Genomic DNA, 20,163 nt, shown 5'->3' with positions numbered 1-20,163 from the left:
TTTCCTAAACTCCTACACCCACAGGGCCATATAAAATCTGCCCACCCCACCTCTCCTTAATCTCTGATTTCATCTCTTCCTGCTCTCTCCCTCTCACTTGGATGTAGCCACACTGGCCTCTGATGTTTTTTGAAAACACAGATACACTTATGCCTCAGGACCTTCACACTTGCTAATCATTCTGCATGGAACACAGTACTCCAGATACCAGCATGACTCCTGTTTTGTTTCCTTCAGGCCTTACTCAAATAGCATATGATCACTGTTTGTCTATTGTCTGTCTGTCTCTCTGTCTCTCTTTCTTTTTCAAAATTCCCTATCCCCTTCCCTGTTTTATTTTTCCCTTTAGGCTTATGTCTACTTACACAATAAATGTTATATTTAATTATTTTGTTTATGTACTTCTTACCACTAGAATGTAGCTCATGTAAGAGTTAAGCGTTACTGTTTCATCCTGTTTTATTTACTAAGACATACCTAGACCTAAAACAATTTACTAAATGCTTAATAAATGTTTGTTGGATGAATTAGTGATATCTATATCAGACTGCTAAAACCAGAAAACTTGGTTAGCTTCACCAAAATGTTTGGTCATGCCTCAAGATATAGCCCTTCTCACAACAGTTACATGTGGTGAGGGACTCATGCAAATAGACTCATCCCCACCACCCAATATGCACAGCAAGCCATGTTTGTCAAAACAAAGAGGATGAATCAATATTCACAAACAAGTTTTTCTAAACAGGTAGAAGATTTTAACATGCAAGTAAAATCATTTGTATTTAGGTCAGGGCAAGTGTGAGGGTTTTAAGCTGTTTTGACTCCCCAGATGAGAGAAGTCCTAGAATTTCATACATGAATCCTAAAGAGAGCCTAAAATATACTTGTAACAGTTAAAAAAAAAATAAGAAAGACCTAACAAGTAAAAGATAATAGACATTGGGATTAGTTAGAATCATGGAAGGAAAGGGTGCCTGGGTGCAGTCCATTAATAGTCTGACTCTGTGGGATCCCTGGGTGGCGCAGCGGTTTGGCGCCTGCCTTTGGCCCAGGGCGCGATCCTGGAGACCCGGGATCGAATCCCACGTCGGGCTCCCGGTGCATGGAGCCTGCTTCTCCCTCTGCCTGTGTCTCTGCCTCTCTCTCTCTCTCTCTCTCTCTCTCTCTCATTCTCTCTCTCTCTGTGACTATCATAAATAAAAAATTAAAAAAAAAAAAAGAGTCTGACTCTGGTTTTGGCTCAGGTCTGATCTCAGGGTCCTGAGTCGGAGCACCACACTGGGCTCCACACTCAGTGTGGGATCTGCTTGGGATTCTTTCTCCCTCTTCCTCTGCCCTTCGTCACTGCTCACTCTCTCTCTCTCTCAAATAAATAAATAAAACTTAAAAAAAAAAGGCAATTACAGAAGGAAAAGCTGAAAGTTGATTTACCATTTATCATGAGACTGCTAGCAGGTATAGGAAATGACATTTTCTACCATCAATCTCTTAAGGGAACTCCCATTTTCATGTGTCTCGGATTAATTTTCCCTATAGGGAAGCAGATTAACAGGAAAGATATTTCTCCTGGGGATGTAGAATTCCTCTATCTAGAGATCTTTAAATGCAGGATAAATGCTCCTTTGGGGTGATCAACATACCATCAAGCTTGACGTCAAGAAATAGGGAATGTTTTAAGGTCATTTTGTTGTAGTCTCTTAATAAAACAGTCTCTATCTCATATTTCCTGGAGTCTGCTTTCCTAAAGTGAATCTTATATTTTCTTCACCAGTGGAGTTTTCGGAAATTCCACTGTAGCCCTTTCTTATCTACAAAATGGAGGAGAAGGTCCATTTCTTTAGATGGAAATCTGCAGCATTATGCTGCTCATCAAGAATAGTGCAGGGGATAAGGACTAACAATAAGTCATATTATTGAACAGAAAAGTAGCCAAGTAATAATACATTGCTCAGATAGTTCCATAAATGAATTAAATATACTTAGACATCGGAAAAAGAGGTACCAACTTGTGGCTATTTAAAAAGTTAGAACAAGTGCTTCTCAACTTGGCTCTGCCACTGACTATTCATCTTTATTCACTTTAGATGAACTTTTAGATTAAATTTGGGTTCTAAAACAATGCATGTTTTGAAAGTTTTGTCTGAAGGAAATTCTTTTATGAGAAAGGGTAAGGGTCACAAATGACAACGGAAGCAAGCATGATATTGGGAAGAATGGAAAGTTGGATACTTGGGTGTCACACTGACCTGGGAGCCCTGTGGTTGCCTCCTGTTATGCTTCGATCTCGCCAACCATCCTTTCCTTGGTTGTAACATGGCAATAATCTGGCTAGAGTTTCAAGATTAGGGGTATAGGAGAGATCTTGTTTAGATATCGAGTGCCGCACAGCACAACAGATGGTGGTGATTCTTGTTTTTGTGAGAAGAGACTGTGAGGTCTTAGAAGGTGTTGGAGTCCTGGCAGAACCTTTTGTTCAAGAGGCAACTGCATGGGCAGGCTGCCCACTCGGGGTAAAAATAGCCAGGAGCCTTGCTTTTGAAGTGGCATTAGCACCACAGCCTCAGATACCGCCGTGCCAGCCACTGCGTCTCCCGGGCAGCAGAGCGGGCCACAAGCGTGCACTGACCTCACCTCTCCGCTAACTCTGGGTGGGCCAAAATACAGACTTCTTGATCTTTCACGACCCTCTGTTATAAAACAAATAAATAGATAAAGATGACCACGTTCAATCTAAGGTCATGAAGACTCATGTTGAAGAGGATTCTGTGCTTATGCTGCTGTGGACCCTTTCATCTTAGAGCAATGATAGCAAGAACTAAAATGTATAGAATTTTTACTATGTACGAATCACAGGGCCAAGTAAGGCTTTCTATTTACTCATCTAATCCTCTCAACAACCCGATAATCCCAATCTTGCAAATAAGGCAGCTGAGACATAAAAATTAGGTAATTTACCCTAGGTTGCATAGCTGGTATCCATCTGCATAGGGAGATTTAAAAAATAAAGTTATAGATAATAAAACTGTATCTAAATAATTCTTTTTTTTAAACTTTGTTATTTATTCATGAGAGACATACACAGAGAGAGAGAGAGAGGCAGAGACACAGGCAGAGAGAGAAGCAGGCTCCATTCCATGCAGGGAGCCTGATGTGGGACTCGATTCCGGGTCTCCAGGACCACACCAGGGACTGAAGGTGGTGCTAAGCCACTGAGCCACCGGGCTGCCTGTATCTAAATAATTCTAAGGCATTGAATCTTTTTTTTTTAAGATTTCATCCATTTATTCATGAGAGACACGGAGAGAGAGAGAGAGAGGCAGAGACACAGGCAGAGGGAGAAGCAGGCTCCTTGCACGGAGCCCAATGCGGGACTTGATCTCAGGTCTCCAGGATCACACCCTAGGCTGAAGGCAGGCGCTAACCCGCTGAGCCACCCAGGCATCCCTAAGGTAATGAATCTATTAGTGAAAAGAAACTGCAAAGCAATGTTTTACCCTCTCATCTTCCTTTATCCTCAAAAAAGAAGTATACCATTCTAAAAATTAGAGTGAAAATACTCCTATTAGTATACTGTGTTCTATTTAAAAAGTTAGAATTGCCACTTTAATTTTTTGTTGAGGAAAAGTCTTTTTTTTTTTTTAAGATTTTATGTATTTATTCATAAGAGACAGAGAATGAGAGAGAGAGAGAGGCAGAGACACAGGCAGAGGGAGAAGCAGGCTCCCCCGATGTGAGACTCGATCCCGGGTCTCCAGGATCAGGCCCTGGGCTGAAGGCAGGTGCCAAACCGCTGAGCCACCCAGGGATCCCGGGGAAAAGTCTTAAATATGTTTTTATAAAGCCTAATTTTAAGGCTTGAACATAAAAGCTTTTAAACACATTTCAAAATATTTTCTGAAGAGAAGTTCTCTCTTCCCAGAAGATTTAAACAGTAAAAGTAATATGCATTCCCACCATAGAAAAAAAATGAATAATATATCAAACGTTCAAGTTTCATCGGTTCCTATAGAGAAAAAAACAACGGAATTTTCACAATAAACAAAGGCTGATGATCCTGTCTGAAATAAATGAATTGTTGATTTTGTGGAAGATTTTTCTAAAGAAAACTGTCAGTGTCTGTCATATAGTAAGCACTTAATAAAAGACAGTCATCATCATTATTAGTATAAAATTAATACGCTATAAAGCCTACTTAAAATGTGTTTAATTATCTGAATACAGCTTTAGCTGTCCACTATACCCTGGATACTTTTCCTAAAACAAATCCAGGTAACCATCCTCTCCCTCCCTTATCCACAAAAAGGAAGTCACTCACCATGAATGTGTACTTTTCCCTGGGAAAAAAAGTGGGGTTAAGAGATGATTTTTTAAATATATTTTAGAGATTATGTGCTTGCTATTTGATAGAGCTGATATCCCTTAAGCAAACTCATTTCCCAAGTAGAATGGCTTTGACTTTCTCAGAGGAAAATTTTACGTTAATAGTTTAAGAAAAATTCTTAAGAAATGTGTGCATAGCTTGTAACAACCTTGATCAGGCCCTTTACATGGTGACATTCTCCAAGTTTCTCTAGGGCATGGTTTTAAGCCATTATCCTACCACAACTCCTAATTACATTAAAAAACTGACAAACCAAAGCTGGTTAACGATAATGACAAAGACATAGCAACAACTATACAACCCGTGACAATATTATTTCACAAGGATGTGGAAAATTCAGTGTGAGAAAAATTACTTACTTGATCTTTGTAACTGTTTTTCTGTCCATTACATTTCTAAGCTTATGAAATAGATCCTTTGATTCATTTCCTGGTCCCTGGGGAAAATGTTTAACCTACTGTTCCCGGGAAATTTAAGATTTACTGCCAAATCATATTTATGTTTCCTTCATCAAAAACATGGCTCCAAAGTGATGTTTAAAATTAGGAATTAAAAAATACAACTCTTCATCCAGGAAATAACCAACAACTTATTTTCGTAAGCACAGAATAGGAAAAATTTTGCTTCGTTGCCTTACCACATCTCTCTGGTGCAAGTGGTTAAGTTTTATTTCATGATATCTTTCTTGTCTGAGGGATTTATATAGCAATTTCGTGTATGTCATTTCATTTTATAGACACAGGAATGCCATAAAGTAAGCGGGGTTTTCAAATGAATGATTGTTTTTCTGGAATAGGTAAAAGGCCACTTATTAGCTGTTATTAGAGCTTTTCCTATTGCTATAGCTTTCTTTCTTTTTTTTCTTTAAATGAGAGAGGGTAAAAAAAAAAAAAAATGAGAGAGGGTGTGAGAGAGTGCTTGAGTGGAGAGAGGGGGCAGAGGGAGAAGCAGGCTTCCCGGCTGAGCAGGGAGCCCAACACGGGCCTGGATCTCAGGACCTGAGCTGAAGTCAGCCACCTAACTGTTTGAGGCACCCAGGTGCCCCTGCTGTAGCTTTCTTAATGTTCTCACAAAACTGTATTATGTAATTAGACATAATATTGAAAATACTATAGCAAATTTTGCTATGTAGGCCACACATTTATTCAAAGGACCTCATTCTTTATCATACCCCTGACTACTCTTCATTCCAAGGTTCACCTTCATATTGATTTAATGTTAGGGAGTTTTGACTATCAATTACCAAACAACTTTTTCCTCTTTCAGTATTGATTCATGCAGATACATAGGTGAATAAACAAAGCCTCATGGACTAGCTACAAACACTTCATCAGCCCTCTAAGCCACATTGGATGTATAGGCTTAGCCTGAGATAAAAAATAAATTCTTCTGGTGGTACTAAAATATCTAGGCCCTAATAAATACACATTTGAGATTGAGAGAAGGGACCCTCCAGTAATATGTATGTCTGAAGTTCTTAAGCAACTACAGCAACTAGCCATTAAAACAAACAAAAAATAAAAAAATGCTGGGGAAGGGATGGATAAAGGAATGTCTAGAGTTTATCTATTTGTAAAAAGATTCCTAAGTTACACCCATCAAAAAGTTCCTCTCAAATTTGTTTTGATTGATTTCTTAAATATTTTGAGACACTTTCTGATAGTGGTGTGCAGACTTTTCAGTTCCATCCTTGTTTTTAACCTTGCCCATCTCCGAATTGGTAAGTCTGAGATAGGACTTAAACAGGTAAGTTCCTTTTAAAGTATAATTAGGGATGCCTGGGTGGCTCAGCGGTTGAACATCTGCCTTTGACTCAGGGCATGATCCTGGGGTCCTGGCATCAGGCTCCCTGCATGGAGCCTGTTTCTCCCTCTGCCTGTGTCTCTCATGAATAAACAAATTAAATCTATATATTTAATATATATATAAAATTAGTAGAGTGATGTCCAGGTGGCTCAGTGGTTGAGTGTCTGCATTTGGCTCAGGGCATGATCCCGAAGGATCCTAACCTGCTTCTCCCTCTGCCTATGTCTCTGCCTCTCTATGTCTCTCATGAATAAATAAATAAAATCTTAAAATATATATATAGTAGATCAGCAGTCATTGACCATCTGGAATCATACATGGGTATGACCTAGGGTAGGGCTTTTGTGTATGCTTTAGCTGGGAGAAAAGTTATTTCCAAATTCTTTCATTGAGAGAGCCTGAAGGAGGTAGGGACAAAGGAGGGGGGGGCGATTGCCTACAATTTATCACTGTAGGTCAGTTATTCCCAGGTGAAATGTGACTTTGATGTTATGAGTTGCTAAATAAAGTTCAGTCTAGATCAGTACTTTTTTCTTTTTGCAAAAAATGAAGTCTACATGAGACCAGATGAATTCTGACAATGCAGTGCATCCCCAACATGATACAGTAATGATTAAACATTTATGCACCATTCATAAGACAGGGTTTTGAGTTTGACCATGGTTGGCAGCGCTAGGTAGAATGTTATAGAAAGTTAAGAAAACAAAGCAAGAGGATAACAAAACAGAGGTTGAACAGTGAAAGCAAAGAAGATAAATACTAACTGGTTCTTTTTTATAAAAGATTGCTTTCTGTATGAATGTACAGTACAATTGACATAATTTTGTACAATGGAACATGTGTATTTTAACAGCAAAGGACAGAGATCTCATGATGCAGGTGAAACGATAAGCAAAGGGTACTGGAAATTCTGCTTGCCAGCATTGCCAGCTGTTTCTCACATTACTTCAGGGTGCCTCATGGACCTCAGAGGTGGTCCCTCTGCGCTTCGCAGTGCTCCCCCTTCTCAGGAAGGATCTATGTATATTTCAAGAACAGTCAGGAGGAATTATAATTACACATTACAGACACTAGAACCGAAGCAAATCATTCTAGTCATGGCTCGAAGAAAAAAAAATTATTCTCGACTAAGCTTGCTTTTTCTCAGAAAAATGATGTATTTAATTTTAAGATGTGTTATCTCAGAATTAAAGGGATAAGGAAAACGAATTTTGTCTTGTCAGGTATTAAACTGACCTTGCTTTTTAAAAAGTATTGAATGACGTCAAAATACTCACAAAACCTAAAAACACGCTATTTTAGAAGATATTTATATAGTAAATTATAAAATCTCAGAGGTGGAAGGGATTTGAGATCTACAATCAAGCTTCAGTGTGATTCAGGAGTTCCTTTTACAACACACACCTGATAGGCATTGTAGTGGGACAAGCACAGGTTATGTAAACAGATAAACTTGGAATCAGCTGGTGGGTCTGCTGCCTTAAGACTGGCTGTGCGCCTTTGGGCGATTTTCTTAACCTCTCTGAGCTCCAGTTTTCTTATCAATTAAAAAATTATAATTTTCCTCCAAATAAGGTTGTTTTGAGAACTAAATTAAGTATGTGTATTAAAGCTCTTAACACATTTTATATGTCCAATACAAATATGAATTCCTTCCCCATCTCTTCCCCCACAAGATTTTGAAGTTTTAAGTTAAACTGAAACTTACTTTCTTGTATTGTGTCCATTACTGTAACTTTTCTGTTTCATCAATAGACACATTTACTCTTTCCACACCATAAATTCCTCAACTATTCAGCTCTCCTACATCTTGTTGGTCTCTTCTGCTCCCACTGGTAAATATACAAACATCCATCTCATATTACGGAACTTCCAGAGGTCACCATCCTTTTTCGTTTTAGAAATAAACTGTAGTGCATCAAAGATCTGAAAACAATAGTCTTGTTGGGATCAAAGCTGCTACTCAGTGGGTCTACTAGTCCCTTTGTTCTGTACAATCTCCTAGTAGTTAAGCAGCCTCTGATTGATTTTGCATTTTGTCAATCAACCACACCATCTGATCATCAAAACGGAGAGGCTTAGCAAAAACATTGGGATCTTCCCCTGTGGTCTTTAAAGTACATGGATATATATATTGTTTTGGTTTTGAAAATTTTACAATCATATTTGTTTTATTTTTTAAAGACTAATTAGCATTCAAAGTGCTCCAAAAATCTCCTTTAGCCTAGATCCCAAAATAAAAATGTTTTCACCCTACGACCCAGCAATTGCACTGTTGGGGATTTACCCCAAAGATACAAATGCAATGAAACGCTGGGACACCTGCACCCCGATGTTTCTAGCAGCAATGGCCACGATAGCCAAACTGTGGAAGGAGCCTCGGTGTCCAACGAAAGATGAATGGATAAAGAAGATGTGGTTTATGTATACAATGGAATATTACTCAGCTATTAGAAATGACAAATACCCACCATTTGCTTCAACGTGGATGGAACTGGAGGGTATTATGCTGAGTGAAGTAAGTCAGTCGGAGAAGGACAAACATTATATGTTCTCATTCATTTGGGGAATATAAATAATAGTGAAAGGGAAAATAAGGGAAGGGAGAAGAAATGTGTGGGAAATATCAGAAAGGGAGACAGAACATAAAGACTGCTAACTCTGGGAAACGAACTAGGGGTGGTGGAAGGGGAGGAGGGCGGGGGGTGGGAGTGAATGGGTGACGGGCACTGGGTGTTATTCTGTATGTTAGTAAATTGAACACCAATAAAAAAAAAAAATAAAAAAATAAAAAAAAAAAAAAAAAAAAAAAAAAAAAATGTTTTCATTACTGCCAGAGAGATTTAAGTTAGTTATTAGTAAGAACATTTTTGATGGGAGATAACAGACTCTACTGCCCTACAGCCAAGGGATGTCACACAATCAATCCCTTTCCCCAGAGATAAAAAAAAATAGCCAAGGAACTTTGTACAGTCCTTTCTCTAGATGATAAAATTGTATCATTCTATTCCTAGAAATATTTACTCTCAGCCTTGATTAGAAGCAGGGAGTCAGATAAAATCTCATCTGAAAGCCCTCTTTATTCTTCTATTTAAAAAAATAAAAAGCATGTTTAGAGCAAATTATTCGCAAGTTTTCCAAGGGCTGGCTGCAAAGCGCACCTGCCCAGCGGGAAGAGGGTTTGCTGCCACCTGCTGGACCTTTGAGATGAAGCCCGCAGGATCCTCGCTTCAATACCTCCTCGCTTGAGACAAAGCACCGACAGTTGAAAGCAGGCGCAGTTTACAAGTCTGGCCGTGTCTGACTGGGTACACTGGAAAACTTTACAGGTTTTAAAGAATAAGGTTGACCTAAGTGCTTTGTGTGTTAGAAAAGTGTTTTTCAAAGTGTGGTTCACAACCATTAGCTTCAGAAAACCTGGAGTGTATGTTACAAGAACAAATTTCTGGGCCCCACCCAGACCTACTAAATCAGAATTTCCACAGTGGGGTTGGGGTGAGGAGAGGTGGGGGGTGGAGAGAGAAGGTGGGGAGGTCTTAATTTCTGTCTGGGAGCAAAAGTTGGAAAACTGTGTGTTAGAACACTCTGAAGGCAATGATTGGCTAAAACTAAAGTGCTGTATATAAAATAAATCTTATTAGTTGGTAAACTGAAGTGTAAAATTAAAATAAAAAATTCTAAGTGATGTGTTTTGCTTTGTTTTTTATTTCAATGATAGTGCCCACTCTGAGCTGTAACATTTCACTAGGTGTCTCATAATGTAGAATTCAAAATCCAGTTAGCTTATTTGCCTTTTATGAAGAATTATAATTGGCACCATCTGATAAACATTAACAAGGTGCCCAGTGGGCCAGACTATCAATATACTCTTGAGTGTGATATAAGGAAAAACAAAACCTAATTATGGAAGGATTGGCATGACACTTAGCAGTTTATTTATATTAATCCAGCCTATTCTTTGGTGATCTTTGGCTCTAGAGGATGGTTTTGTGAATATTTCTTTACCCATCTGGGATATGTTAGGAGAAAACAGAAGTAAGGGGTATGTAATTCAAGAAAGTCATTTTTTACTTTACAAGAAAAAAAATGTAATTAAATGGCATAAAAGGAAAACAGAACTAAATCAATTTAAATGGGTATGAAACAAAAGTGATTTGGGATTCAGATAAAATTTTCAGCATCCCAGCTTGTTTTGATTTCTTCCCCCCTTCAAGCTTAGTTCTGACTTCCACTTCTGACTCAGATTCTAGAGGCACACCAGAAAACCCACGAATATTCCCTGGGTTTGAAAGGCAGCTGGAATTCTAGGTTCCTCCCTCCAGCTGTCACTCAACTTCTGAGAATTGTTTTTCATCACTTGCTCTGTGAACTGGGAGTTTGCTCTGTTCAGAGAAAGGGTTCACTCTGTTTTTGGAAACTGCTCATGCTTCTCAGGCAAGGGGATCAATTACTCTAAAAAGGCCAGGTTGCTGACCCTTTGTCCTGGGACAGTGTTGGGGAGGAGGGATAAGAACAGCTGTCTGCAGCGCCTTCCAAGGTCAGCCAGGTTATGTCAGAGCCCCAAATGTTGCAGGCCTGAATTGGGGTGGCCTCGGGAATCGGCTGGCCAGCTGTTCCACTTTCCGTAAGACAGGCCTACTTAAGCTTCAACGATCCTACCAGAACCTTTCTCAGGAGACCAGAGACCCAAATTTGAGAATATATATTTACAAGCATCCTCCCCCTTAAGAATTCTCTTTATATTGCTAAGTGCACCACACTGGCTTTTTATCCAACATGGATACTTTGAATAGAATGAAGTCCCTTATAGTGGAGTCTCAAAGCTGATGTTACGGTTTCTTTAAAAAAAAAAAAAAAAATTGTCCCATCTTGTTGAATCCTGGTCTCATTTTATATACCATTTTAACAATGCTAGGACAATAGATGAAGACAAAGAAGAAAAAAAATTTCCAACAGGCTGAATAGAGAGGAACACTGACATATAAAAGCTCAGTAAGAAGAAAATAGAAGAGAAAAATGACTTTTCAGGATAAGCCTCTTGAGAAAAGATTGCTTTTGTCAATGGGAGATTTATACAGACACTGCTTCTGCTTTTTTAATTTTAGTTGTGTTAGATCCCTAAAACTGGGATTCACATTAACACAAAAAACAAAAACCAAAAGAACCACTCTAATGGTTGTGTGTGTGTGTGCGTGTTTTCCTCCTTGGAAGATTTTGAAATAGTAGCTGTTGTTTGTTAAGTGGCCTTTGCACTAACACGAGTAGCTAACACATGTTGAATGCTTTCACTGTGCCAGGTGCCGGTCTATACGCCTAACACTATGGATTCATTTAATCTGCACAACCTATGATATACACCCATTATTGTCTTCATGTCAGAGGGAGGGGCACTGAGGCTCAAAAAGGCAGAAGCATCTGCCTAGAATCTCCCAAGGAGTCAGAGGCGGGCCCGAGATGCAGCTGTAGGCAACTGGTCCTGTATCCACACTTACCCACTTCAAAATGTGCCTTTGTACGCCTGGGGCCGTCGTGCCTTGTCTCACCCAATCATAGGTGAATTTCATTTAAGAAATGGTTACCTTTTGCAACGCCTAAATCAAACCACGACTTTTTAAATTTAAAAACTAGGCAGGGGGGGATCCCTGGGTGGCTCAGCGGTTTAGCGCCTGCCTTTGGCCCAGGGCGCGATCCTGGAGTCCCGGGATCGAGTCCCACGTCAGGCTCCCGGCATGGAGCCTGCTTCTCCCTCTGCCTCTCTCTCTCTCTCCCTCTCTATGTCTATCATAAATGAATAAATAAATCTTAAAAAAAGTGGGGGGCATCTTTTTCTGCATTATTGTTTTTAAATTTTGAGAAATTTCTCATTACTATTCTTTTTTTTCCTCTTAATTTACCTGTAAATTAGCACAGCTCTAGCAATAATATGTGATCCTAGTTGGCTCGAAGGGGGTGCTTGAGGAGTTTGGTCTAGTGCAAATCTGTTCAATGGTAACTAGCAAAATGTTGGGCTCCCCCCTTCCATGTATTGAGTTATAAGCAAATATGCTGACAGAAATACAACTACAGCTTTTCTTCTCCCCTTGTACCTGCTTAAAAGTGTCTATCATTTGGGGCTATCAAACTCTTAAGATTTTTAAATATTTCTTACTTTGATTTAGAAGACTTAAAGTAACTTTTGAGTTATTTCTGAGACAGGTAAAGCTTATCCCTCTGATGGACACTTCCTTTCATCTGTGATCTTTGTCTTGTGATCAAGAGGGCTAATATAGCCTTGTGATCAGTGAATCGCTCTGGTGCTTGACTGTCAGAACTTGAGCTTTATCCCCCCCTCCTTAGACAAGTTCCTTAACTTTTCCTCACCTCAGTTTCTCATCTATAAAATGGGTTGATCATAATATCTACTTTATTGTGATGACTAAAAGAGTCAACATTCGTTAAGTATCTAGAGTGGCATCTAGCACATAGTAAGCCCTCATAATTATCACATTAGTGGCTCTATGATTTTTAAAATTAAGGCAGCGAAGCCCTGCAAATATAATGAGGGGGTTTTTGCAATTAACTTAGAAGTTCACATCTTCTCTCCTTGAAATTAGTGATGGGAATGTTCGAACCCATGTTTAGAATCCATCACACTAGTTCCTTGGGAGATGTTTTCAAAATAACAATGAGACATAGCTGAAGAAAAAAAACTGGAAAAAACAAAGGTGTAGAAAATGTCTTTGCTGGGAAGACTTTGCGGAAATAACTGTTGAGAAATCCTCCACTGAGGACACTGTGGCAGGAAAGTTTTGCTGCCCCATGCATGTCCAGGAGAGACATGCCAAGAGGACTTCATGGAATTCTAAGATTCCAGTGACAACTATTTTTTATTTTTATTTTTTTATATATTTTTTAATTTTTTTAAATTTTATTTATGATAGGCACACAGTGAGAGAGAGAGAGGCAGAGACACAGGCAGAGGGAGAAGCAGGCTCCATGCACCGGGAGCCCGACGTGGGATTCGATCCCGGGTCTCCAGGATCGCGCCCTGGGCCAAAGGCAGGCGCCAAACCGCTGCGCCACCCAGGGATCCCCGACAACTATTTTTTAGATTCTCGTTTGAAACACAGAAAGCTTGTGACTCTCTCATCATTATTCTATTTAAAATTTTTCTTGTTGAAATGTCTCAAGCTATTATTGGTTTAGTAGCAAGCCAAGCTGGGTGCTGTTTCACTATTTAATAAGAACGTTCCCTGAATTACATTTAGTCAGAATGGCACAAAGCCTAGGGTGACACTTCCTTTTATGTAGAGACTTTAATTTTGCTTTATTTTAAGTTACATTCCTCCCTAGTCTCAGCCCACAGATATCACCCATTCATCCTGAAATAAGAAAATAAGAGAATCTGGGTAACTAGTACAAAAACACTGTCAAATCCACCTTTTTTTACTTATCAAACAGATGCTTCTTTCTCAGAGACTGTTTTTCACTTCCAACATACTAACAAAGCATGTTAAGCATCTGATTTTATGACCAATCTTATGAAAGTAAGGGGGTCCTTTTTTTTTTTAAGATTTTATTTATTCATGAGAGACAAGGAGACAGAGAGAGAGAGGCAGAGACACAGGCAGAGGGAGAAGCAGGCTCCATGCAGGGAGCCGGACGTGGGACTCGATCCCGGCTCCAGGATCACACCCCGGGCTGAAGGCGGCACTTAACCACTAAGCCACAGGGGCTGCCCAAGGGGGTCCTTTCTAATGTCATTCAGCATGGTCAAAGTCACCTACAAAGCCTATACAGAGTAGGCTCTTGCTAAATAGTTTGGGGAACACACAATTAACAGGTCTCGGGAGTGGTATTCTGGTGCCACATGAGACTGTGGAAACCATGTGGTACTGAAGAGAGGGTCCAGGCTTGGATGTCAGACAAATGTCCAGTTCTAAACCTAGTCAACTACTTATAAGCTTCCTGATTGCCCAACAAGTTGTTTAGCCTCTCTTGAGCCTCAGACACCTCAGCTGTAAATTGGGAATAATATCTTCCTTTCAGCATCATTCTGAGAAGTAAATGAAATGATAGTATAATTGGTTAGGAGTCCAAGTCCACGTTGAATCCAGAGTCCACTAATTAACACTGTGTGATCTTGGGCAAGTTTTTTTCGCTCTTTGTGCCTCTGAATCCAAACTATCATCTATAAATTGGGGATAATGATAGTAGCTATTTCCTAAGGACTACCGATTAAAGAGATAATCAGTGGTGATCACCAGTGGGAATGGAGGGGGTGTGGTTGAAATGGGTGAAGGTAGTCAAAAGGTACAAACTTCCAGTTTTAAGAGTCTTGAGACTATGATGGTCAGCATGGTGACTATAGTTAATAATGATATACTGTATATTTGAAAGTTTCTAGGAGTGGATCTTAAAAATTCTCATCACAAGAAAAAAATGTGTAACTGTGCAGTGATAGATGTGAACTACGCTTATCGTGGTTATCATTTCACAATAAATACAAGTATCAAATCCTTATGTTGTACACCTGAAACTAACATAATGTTATGTGTCGATTACCTCTCAATAAAAGAAAAAAAGATACTCTATGAGAGATACTTGGCATAAATCAGGGCCCAAAATTTGTGCTCAGTTAATATTAGCTATTGTTATAACTTACGGAAGGATTTTAACACAGTTCTTGGCACACGGTAGAAATGTGATACATGAACCCCCCGCCCACCTCCTGTCTTTTCCCCGGGTCTCACAAGGTTGTTTGAAAAGCTGCCACAGCTTCCATCCCATCCATGTAATCCTATTTGGGGCTGTAATACTTGACTCAGGGCCTTTGGGTGGTCTTAAAAACAGATTAATCCACCAAGGAAAGATACCAAAGATTCCCTGACTTCTAAAATGTCTTCTGAAGAACAAAACACTCTGCTGTTTGATATTTCCTCCCAAGAAGAAAAACTTTCTCGGTTTATTCCTTGATTGTACCCTTCTTTTCAACTTAGAGCTAGTGGGAGTCCCTTATTTTTTGTTTTGTTTTGTTGTTCCATAAACAGACTATTAACAGTTATCAAGTTGCTCAAGAAGTAGAGGCTGTGAAAGCAGGATTCCTCTGTGGCACATATAAATGTTATTAGTATTTTGAGTATTATTATCATTATCAGGTAGAGGAAGAAAGGTAGGCTGGAAAGTAGGTCCTTAGGACTATTTTTATTAGGGACCCTGAATGTATATTTCACGAGTCATAAAGCATACATAATTTAGATAAACATGTCAAGAATGAGGTAAATAGGTAAAATAAATTCTATGTATCAATAACAAAAAATTGTTTAGACTATAGGACCCTGTATAAACCTAGCTTCCTTTATACTTGAGATACACTTAATTAGCTATCAAACTTGGTATAAAATCAGGAATCTGAGAAATGTCTGACAGGATTTGAAGTTTTCAAATTAAATTTTTTCTTCATCCAATTGTCTCTGAGTAGTGAGCTCTGTGATTTCCAAGTGCCAAATGGTAATTTAGTGTACAAACACACATACCATAGAAATCCATTAACTTTTTAAAAATCTAAGAAACTGACCGTACCTGATAATGTTAAGGAAAGAATAGGTCTAGTTTGGGGGCTCTTCCAGAAGACTAATTTTTATTGGCCTGTTGCTCTATCCTATGGGATAGACTACAATTTTCGTACTTTTTTTTTTCTTCTTAAACCATAGAGGGAGAAACGGAGACTGGCCTCTTTCGTGATTTTGTCTGGTGTCTGGGTCCTGTGGGAATTTGCTAGTTTGCTTTATGGCCTTTGGCCAACCCTGGTGGGAAGTCTAGAGAAGAATTCAATTCTGCTTTTTCCCAGAATACTTGTTGACGAACTTGGTAGCACTGAAGTGTTACATGAATCTTTGTGTCCCCCAGAGTCCAGTGATAAGGGGACATGAGACCAGTGAGGGTCAGTGTGCCTGGGAATATAATGTTGGTTCTTAGAATTTATATATTTTTCTCATGAGCTTTAGGCAATCTTTAAAACAAACTCAACAACACTGATTTTAGGAGGGAAGGAGCGTGCTGCCCCCTGCTTCCCTCTGGAAGCATTTTAAGCATTTAGCTTTTCAGAAAACAATCACTTCTTTTTGATAACTATGACTTCAAATACCCTTCCTGCCAGGCCGGTTGTGACTCATAAAACAGCAGCGGATTTCAGGAACTCACCCTTAGGATACGGGTGCTTGCAGCTTCTCAACTTTATAACTGGATGAAAGGATACATGGCGAGGGCTTTTGTCTGAAAGGTTAATTCCACACTCGGACGCTACTAGCCATGTCTTCCTCGGCTCTTAAGAGGCTTGCCTGTGACAGTGCCACGGAGTTCCAGGGTTTGATATGCCTGTCAGCAGCAAAACGACCTTCAAAGTTCTTTAACCTAGGACCTGTAAATAGGACAATGGTCCCATGTTTGCCAGTCCACACCCTTTAAATGTAGATCATTTGTTTTTGACACCTCAGATGTGACTTTTGCTGCCAGGCTAGAATTTAGGCTGTGTGATGATATGCAGCTGCCCTATGAAGAAACCCATTTCTTGAAAGAATTAAAGTCCATTTCCATCTAGAATTAAAGAACCCCAGCTTTCTTGAAAGAACTCTTTGAAACTCGGATTGGGGTTCCTGTAGTTAAATGAGTTGCTTCTGGTGCAGATTAAGTGAGATACATGTTATCATTAACAATCGTGCTACATATATTTTGAAGTACAAACATTTACATGCTCCCGAATGACAACCCAAATGTGTCTTATAAAAACACATTCCTAAAAGCTTATGCTTTGTACTGCCAAGGAATAGTCAAAATGCAGAAGCAGTGTGATTCTTCCTCTCTCTCTAAACAGAATGTGTTTCTTATTGAAATACTAGAAATAAAATCGTAAACGTTTTAAGACTCAAGTGGCAATGCTCAGATTCCCAATCTTGCCAGTTCTGTGAGTCAATCTACTCTCCTACAAGACTGAGAGGAATATGCTGTATATAGATTTACATATGCCTCCCTTTCTAGGATATCTAGTGTTGTGCGTACTCATTACAGCACAACGGTCCAGGAAGAGAGGTTTGAGACACTGTGAAGGGGAAATTCATGGGAGAAAATTGCATGAGATCCCCCAGCAAGTCAGTGATGACTGTGACTATTTTATTTTATAGTCCAGTGCCCATGAACCGTGCAGTGGATTCCTTGGGATAAGGTCCATAAGGCACCAAACAGAACATAGGCACTCAGTAAATGGTCATTGCTATGGTGTTGATGACGAAAACCTGACTTCACAGGTGCTCTGCCTAGAAATTAAGCTCACAAAGGACAGAGGAAATGGCAAGGTGCTAAAAACTAAACAAAATCTGCCTCCTCCTACCCCACAACCAACCAAACATCTGCTACCACAACAAAGCCAAACACACCCAGATTGCAAAGGGTGCCCAGTGGGCAGGAAGCTGAGCTCATGGGTTCTAAGGCTCGCACCTCCCACACTGACATCATTCCCGTAACTCCAACCTGAAACATGGTACATATAGCTTATTCTGCATGCAAGTTCCCAGGAGGCTCTCTGGTTGAGGAGAAGAGGCAAAGGGAATCCCTCTTACTCCAGGGGGCCAGCTCAGTTCTTTTTCCTCCCACTCCCCTATCCTCATAAGTGGTCACACTCTGTCACAGATAATAGTTTGGGAGGATTCCCACCCCTCCTCCATAACGTAGAACCGTATAATTCAAGATGAGACCTATGCTTCCAGTTCCCAGTCAAAGTTGTGGAAACTTTGATTGCATGCCTAGCATGTTTCTTAGAAGCTTTTTGGGAACCCTATGACACTCCCAGTTATGCTAGTGGGGTGTTTAGTCATCAACTCCAAATAGTGGCTCTGCTAAGATTGCCACCTGTCCTACAGGAAATGGACTGAAAACACTTCTCATTCCTACATACCACAAACCAGTGGACAACTGGGAATACTTGTGGGTCATTACCATCCCAGGCTACATCTGAACTGGTGATCTCAAATTAACTGTTTTGTGTTCCATTATCTTTCCTCTACTTCATACTATTCTTTAAATGCTATGTCAAGAATGCAAAGTTATAAAAATGATCTCCTTTCCTGCTTCACCTTAAGAAGCCTTTTTTGGTTGTCCTATTAGAAAAGAATGCGCAATGCACAGCATTTAACGGACTTCCTTTGCAAGGGAACAAGTAATACAAACAATGGTGTTAAATAATGGATAGATTGCTTTTTCATTCACCCTGTATTAATCTTCCTAATTGATTTCCCAAAAAAGGCAAATGGAAGACTGAGCTACATCCTGTGGTTATAACCTCTAGGTAAACTGCCACCAGAGGCAGTGGAAGATTTTCCATTAAAAAAAAAAAAAAAAAGGCAGAAGAACCACCCCATTGTCCTGTAGCTGACTTAATTATTTTTGTGTGTTCTGTCTTGGAGTTTTACAACGTAGAGCTTGAATTTTTACTATATACAGAGAAATGAATACTCTCACAAGAGGAAACTCAGATATTTCGGGGGCAATAGAAGAGAAATCCAGAGTATTGGCTTAGGTCAGAGTAGCCCATACAGAGAAGATTATTTTTAAACATATGTACATTAAACAGATAAAGAAGAAAGTGATATTTTAATAGGATAATGAAAAATATAGCAGGTTGACAGTGACAGCAGTAAAAGAACAGGAATACAGACATTTTCAGAGGATAAAAATGGTACCATGTACCCTCAGAGCAGGCAAGTTTTTGTAAGAGGTCTCTAAACATATCTCCTATATTGAGTAGGTGGTTTTCCTTGGAGCTGTCAAAAATGCTCTGTGGTTCTCTACGTTAATTCGTGTTGAATATTTTCCGTGGTTGGTCAGACTTGGACTTAAAATAGATTTGAGAAAGGTCTTCAGGTTTACTGTCAGTAACATTATTAACTTCATAGCCAGCTGGATGACGGCATGGTGTGTGACCAATCCAAATTTAAAAGGTAACCTTGCCTGAATCCTCCTGGTCCATCAAATATAAATTACAAAGTGAAGATGCGAGAATAGAATTGCAAGGAACAGTGGGAGAAGCAGTAGTCAGAAAGCAAAACAAACACAAGGAAAAAAAAATCTGTGAGGTCACTCGGAAATGATGCTAAGAATTGTGTGTTCTCACCCTACGGCCTCCACACACATGGGGTTCCTCGTGCTTCACAATCAGCCCCTGTAGCCAGCAACCCTTCATGCCTCAACCGCGTGCTTTCCCAAGGGAACAGAACAGTCATGTGTACCTTTATCTGCAGCCTGCTCACCCTTCTTTGTGTTATTCCTTTATCCGCCCTCTACCACTTGTCTCAGCTGAGGAACAGAAGCTTACACTTTCATGGGCAACTGGAGATACACTCCCTTAGTTTCTTAAGTAACTGGGAAGAGAAGATGGAAATCGTTCTCTATAATTATCCTTCTTGCCCTCTCTCATTTACTTGAGAGAAGTCTTCCGAAATGAGTTAATACATAGGAAATATCTGGCGAAGAACCTGACACATAATAAGTGCTCAGTAATTACTGACACCCTCTTCCTTACCCTTCTTACTAAACTATGAACATTTCAACAATCCTCAGAGTACCTTGTCTGCAATATCAAACAGGTGGCTGAGGTTGACAGACCAGAGCTGATCCCTGTCCTCAATAAAGTTCTTATCCCTTAACACTAGGAATAGAGATAAAGCACTACCTAAAAAGGAAATCTCAGTCAATACAGGTTATATTTTCACTACATTTGAACCTTTTCGCCAGAGGAACACAGCTATTACGCTGCATCAAGGCTGTGTGCAATGTTTGATAACACTGATCACTGTCTTTCTCGTGACTAAAGCATAAATCCTAAGTATCCTGCTTACTTAACATAGTGGCACATGTCTATTTTGGGGTGCTCCCATATTTCTTAAGTGTGCAAAGAAGATAAATATGTTTTAAGTCAATCTGAGTTCTATAGATGTTTGACTCGT

The 20,163-nt window shown here is 39.6% G+C and overlaps 1 protein-coding gene across 6 annotated transcripts in view; it reads right to left on the bottom strand.

Moving 5' to 3' along the window:
* Positions 1 to 20,163, bottom strand: part of SYNPO2 (synaptopodin 2) — a 182,632-nt gene that overhangs the window by 11,201 nt on the left and 151,268 nt on the right. The gene's annotated exons all lie outside the window — the stretch shown is intronic.

Source organism: Canis lupus, chromosome 32 (genome assembly GCF_003254725.2).
Source record: "Canis lupus dingo isolate Sandy chromosome 32, ASM325472v2, whole genome shotgun sequence".
Lineage (NCBI taxonomy): Eukaryota > Metazoa > Chordata > Mammalia > Carnivora > Canidae > Canis > Canis lupus.
The sequence above is the reverse complement of the archived record's forward strand: the minus strand, read 5'-3'. Positions and strand labels throughout refer to the sequence as shown.